Source organism: Hyaena hyaena, unplaced genomic scaffold (assembly GCF_003009895.1).
Source record: "Hyaena hyaena isolate Hyena2069 unplaced genomic scaffold, ASM300989v1 scaffold_12, whole genome shotgun sequence".
Lineage (NCBI taxonomy): Eukaryota > Metazoa > Chordata > Mammalia > Carnivora > Hyaenidae > Hyaena > Hyaena hyaena.
In genome coordinates this window covers 1,061,350-1,067,349 of record NW_024080644.1, presented here as the reverse complement: position 1 = coordinate 1,067,349, position 6,000 = coordinate 1,061,350, and positions in this window count along the sequence as shown.

Genomic DNA, 6,000 nt, shown 5'->3' with positions numbered 1-6,000 from the left:
AGATCCTCGGACAAGGTGCCAGGGTCTATTTAGAAGGTGACTGGAACAGCCCTTCAAGGCATATCAACATAGGGCCGCTTTGGAGAGCTGATCTGAGAGGCCTTGAACTGGTGTAGGGAGCGGTCTGTCCCTCAGAGATCTGTCCCTGCTTTCCTGGTGTCTCTCTGCTGAAGAATAAAAGCCCAGGCTTAAGCCAGGGCCGGAGTAAGGTGGGAAGACTGGAGAAATCAAGAAAGCAAACTGGGATTGGTGCTGGGTCCGAGTGGGAGGTGGCCCAATTTAGAAGATGGGGACCTTTTAAGAACCTGAGCAATGAAGTATGCCACTTCGGGCCAGTTTCAAAGACTGAGGCTGTGTGTATGCAGTGGGGGTAAATCTGAGTTTGGAACCATCCCTGAAAGGTTGTATGAGGAGAAAGGATAGTTAAAATGGGAGGTGGAAAAATCACTTAACCTCAAGAGCTCTAGCTTCTTAGGCGACCCCTTCCTGTTCCGTTGGGTGCCATAAAGTCTCCCTTCAGCGAAGGTGGCTGGGCACCTGCTACGGGGCCACCCTGATCCCATTTGCCCTTTCTTCGTGTTGTGGAGACATCACTGTGTTCAATTCAGAAGACCAATAGACCTGCACCCATCCCCCGCTGGCTGTGCGGTCTTTGGAAAACTCTGTTCTGAGCCTCTGCTTCCTTATCTCTAAAATGGGAACAGAAATATTTACTTCTGCTGCTCAAAAAAAAATAATTTTAGGGATGCCTGGGGGGCTCAGTCAGTTAAGCATCCAACTTTGGCTCAGGTCAGGATCTCGCGGTTCATGAGTCCTAGCCCTGCATCAGGCTGTCTGCTGTCAGCACGGAGCCTGCTTCAGATCCTCTGTCCCTCTCTCTCTCTCTCTGCCCTTCCCCTGCTTGTGCTCTCTCTCTCTCAAAAATAAAAATACAAACAAAACAAATACAAAACAATTAATGCCTATTTTATTATTCTGCTGCTTTTTAATGTCTTAAAAATCAAAGGTAAATACCTGCGAATGTGCTTTCCAAACCATGATGTTCTGTAAAATCGAATTGCACGGGGCAGATCAATTCAATATCAGTGAGTACTCCCTATGTGCCCGGGACCAGGGCAGGGGCAAGTTAGACACAGAATGTGAGAGTACAGATGGCCTAGGGTGAGAGGCAAGAGCTGATAAGACTCATAAGGGAAGAATAAGAGACACTGGCTGCACTGGTGAAGCAACCAGGGGAAAAGTGGGACAAAGACATTACAGGCCAAGGCATCAGCATGGTACTAATGTGGAGGTATGGAAGTGTCTGGAACATGCAGAGGACTGTGAACATTTAGCTTAATTTAGCTTAGAATGTTTTTCCTCCCCAGTATTTGAAATTTTCTGGCCGTGAGCAATCATACACATATGTTCTTATACATTTCTCTAATCATTTTCTGAATATAAGTAATGTGGGATCAATGAACCCAAAAGCCCTTTCTAGGTCTTTGAATTTATAATACTATAGTACCCTCCAAAAAGTTGAGTCGCCATGTCCTGTAAGAGCGTTGGCTTTACCACACCCTTCCCCGGAATCTACAATGACTTTTTATGCAAACATAACAAGATGACCCTTTCTGATGATGGCACTTGATCCATGACTTATGACTTGATCCCAGACTCTCTTTTTAATCTTGTTTCCATCTCGGTATGGAGTGGTATGAAGTAATAGGGACACAGCTCTCTAGGAGGCTACTTCGGAATGAATCCTGGATCTACTGCCTTATAGATGCAATGGTGACTTAGCCTCACCATGCTTCAGTTTCTTTGATCTCTGGGGAGAGTAGTCCTATGCAAACTTTGGGGGAGGTTCATGTTTGGTTTTCAAATTTTTCTATGACGATTATACATTATGTGTGTTAGTTGTAAAAATCTTATAAAATGTGACCGGCTTATGTGATCATCCATCAGGATAATGAATCTGAGGGTGGTAACAGTGAGACGGGAGGGTGTTAAGTATAAGAATGAGAGGTGGGGGCACCTGAGCGGCTCAATTGGTCAAACGTCCGACTTCGGCTCAGGTCATGATCTCACGGTTCATGAGTTTTGAGCCCTGCATCAGGCTCAGTGCTGTCAGCAAAGAGCCTACCTCAGATCCTCTGTCTCCCTCTCTCTCTCTCTCTGTACCCCTCTCTCTCTCTCTGTCCCTCCCCCACTCTCTCTCTCTCTTTCAAAAATAAATAAAAACATTTAAAAAAAGAATGAGCAGTAGATGAAGGTGGTCAAGAGATACAAATGTCTTGTTATGAGACAAATGAGTCCCAGGGAGGCAATGTACAAAATGACAAGTGTAGTTAACAACACTGTGTTATTTACTCGAAAGTTGTAAAAAGAATAGGTCTTAAAGGCTCTCATCACAAGAAAAAAGTCTACAACCATGTGGGGTGATACATGTTAGCTAAACTTATTGTGGTGATCATTTAGCAATATATACATATATATGCCTTAAACTAGTACAGTGTTAGATGTCAATAATCTCTCAATGAAGCTGAAAAAGGATTTATACAACCTATCTTAAGGAACGCATACTATTTATGTGTTAAATTTAAAAAATAACTGGAATGTAAGTTGAAAACCATTTTTATTTATTTATTTAAAAATTTTAATGTTTATTTATTTTTGAGAGAGAGAGACAGACAGACAGACAGAGTGTGAGTAAGGAAGGGGCAGAGAGAGGGGGCGAGATGGGATCTGAAGCAGGCTTCAGGCCCAAACTCATGAACTGGAAGTTCATGACCTGAGCTGAAGTTGGATACTTGACCGACTGAGCCACCCAGGTGCCCTGAAAACCGTTTTTAAATGACAGGGAGTGGAGAAAACCGTTTTTAGGTGAGGGCGTGGATGGGGTGGGAGGGGGTGAGGTCAAGGTTCCCTTGCCAGTATGCTTGGGGCTGCCCTCTGTTCACTTTCATTTCCAAGTCTGCGGGATGCTGAACTCTGCCACACTGACTCTGCCTCTGGGGAAAATGCTGGGCTTGTTCAGAATGCCAGGGAGCGCTAGCTTTTATTGCTAGCTCACTGCACCGCTGGTTTGATCCCAGCTTCGGAAATGTTCTTTTAAAGGCAAATGCCATTTTGATGAGACCATCTCTTTCTTGTCCTTTTCCCTTTCTTCTCCCCTGACTCTTCTTACCTCCTTTATTATTGTGTCGCTGGATGTGTCCCGTGGGGAAACACCATGGCAGGTGTCATGGAGATGTATTAAAGAGACATGAACTCACTCTTCAAAGGGCACAGAAGGACACCTCCAATCCTTTCTTGCTTCTTTTCCCAGAAGACTTTGGAAACCATATGACGAAGGAGAGAAGGAGTCCACTAGTTGTTGGGGTCCTCCTGTCACATGCCAGGTAGAGTGCTAGACACTTGTACCTACATTTTCACGGAGGGCGATGTTGTCCTTGGACCGGCAGAAGTTTAGGAAGGATTGGGACTTTCTCAAGTGACTTCCTCTGTCAGAGTCCTTAGGGCCGTGTTGATGATCTGACTGGATTACCCGTGGCATGAGGAAAGCCAGACCTGGTTCAGCAGAAAACCTAGTGTCCTAGCTTTCTATGGAACACCCTGGTAGCCATGTTGCTGTGGCAGCGGTGGCTTCTGACTCAGGTTTTGGTGATTATGAGAAATGGGTTAATTGGAGGGTGTTGTAGCTTAACAGAAGTTACCGGGTTCTAGGCTCACTCGGTTTTATCCATGGTGTGGCTTCTTTCAGGTTTCTGTTGATTAGCCCTCTTGAGAACAGTGGAATCTTGGCTCCTCTGAAGCAACCTGAGGTGTCTCCCAGGACAGCCTGGGAGGCCCCAGTTGCTAGGAGTCCTGAGGTGGTGGCTGCCATGAGAACTACAGGCAGTCTCGGCCACACTGCACTCAGCACTTGGGGGCTTCAGAGAGACCTGGTCCTACCACCTGATACCCCAGGGAGTTGTGTTTCTTGTCTAGAGAGAGGAGAACATTCCCCTGGCTCTCAGCTGCCCAGGGGCTGACAGGGACTTTTACGGCTGTACATCCCTTGGGTCCCTCCCAGAGGGAAGCTCCAGGAAGCTCTCCTGTCAGGATGGGTAAGAGGCCTCCCTCTGGGAGTCCATAACATCACATCCACACCTTATGCCTGCTGTTATCTCATTAAGTTGAAGTGATCTGCCACTGAGATTAAGGACAGATCATTAGAGGCAGATGGGGGAGACTGCCCTAGCACCTAGCATGGTGCCTGGGGCACAAGAGATGCTCTGCCAATGGTGGCCTGTTTATTGAACAGAGGACTGCCCTCAGGGACTCAGGTTCTTTCTAGCTTCCAGATCTGCTTGTGTCCTCATGGCTGCAAGATGGCTTATCCATTCCTACACCTCATCTCTGCATTATAGGTGGTAAGAAAGAGAAACGGAGAAAGAGGAAAGGACAACCTTTCTGTCAGATGCCCCCTGGCAGATCGGTATTGAATGGCTATCTCTAAGCAACAAGGGAGTCTGGGAAGGTATATGTTCTCACCTGGGCTTCTTGTCCTCTTAAACAAAATTAGGGTTCTTTTAGTCTGTAGGAGAGCGTATTGGTTTCCTAAGGCTGCCATAACAAAGCACAAACTGGGTAGCTTAAACTAAAGAAATTGATTGTTTCAGAGTTCTGGAGGCCAGAAGTTCAAGATCAAGATGTTGGCAGGGTGGATTCCTTTTGAGGGCTGTGAGGGGTAATCTGTTCTATGTTTCTCTTGTAGCTTCTAGTGGTCTGTTGGCAACTTTTGGATTCCTTGCCTTGTTCTTTGGCATCACATTGACCTCCGTCTTCATTTTCACATGGTGTTCTCCCTGTGTGTGTGTCTGTGTCCAAATTTCCCATTTTTGTAAGACCATCAGTCATATTGGATTAGGTGGATAGAGTCTAGTTTAATGACCTCATCTTAACTAGATCATCTGCAAAGACCCTACTTCCAAATCAAATCACATTCACAGGGGTTAGGATTTCAACACCCTTTTGGGGAACATGGTTTACCCTATAATGGGCAGTTTTCAAATATGGCCTCCAAGTTCTTCAACACTCCTCCTGTGAAGAAGTGATGTCTATCTTGCTCTCCCCTTGAATCTGATTGCTTATGTTTGTGGTGATTAATAGACTATGGTGGACGTGACTTCAAAACTAGGTCATAGAAGGCCTAGCAGCCCCCTGTTGGCTCTCTCAGGATGCTCTAGAAGAAGTCAGTCACCATGGTAGAAGTCTGGCCCTTCTGGAGAGGCTATGAATAAGAGCTTCAGTCTTTGGCCCCAGCTGAGCTTTTGGCCAACAGCTGGCATTAATGCCTGCTCCATGCATGTGCCATCTTGGACACCCAGCCCATCTGAGCCTTCAGATGACTGAAACCTCAGCTGGCTTCTGATGGCAACCATATCAGAGTCTCAAAACAAGAACTTCTCAGGCAAGTCCTTCCTGAATTACTGACCCACAGAATCATGAACAAAATCGAGCTGTTGTTTTTTAAGCCCCTACATTGGGTAAGCTGTTGCCCAGCGCTAGACTACTATAATAATCAACAACAAGAAGAAAATAAATATTGGTCAGCCAATAAGAGCACTAGGAGCTCCAAGCCTCAGAGCGAATCATCATCAGGAGGATGGCCTTTAGGAAGCCCCTCATCAGAGGTCCTGTGTTTCTAGGTTTCCACGGAAGGTGGGTGATTCTCCTTCATGCTGAGACACCCAATTGAGACAAACCTACATTTGAGTGTCCCAATTGGCGGCATCATCAGAATGTTCAAGGAATCATTTGGGGGGGGGGGGGTGAGAAATTCTACCAGAGATTATTGCTGTTGAGTGTTGTAATGAAGCCAGTGATCCCTGGCCTGTCCTACAATCAACGGGCTGAGTTGCCTGACCTGGAGGTACATTGTCACTGAAGAACACAGCGCTAGCTTGTTTCTGTTTCACCAGAAAGGAGGTCCCTCCCTTCCCCCATTTTATAAGCAAAGGCTCCATGGGTAGC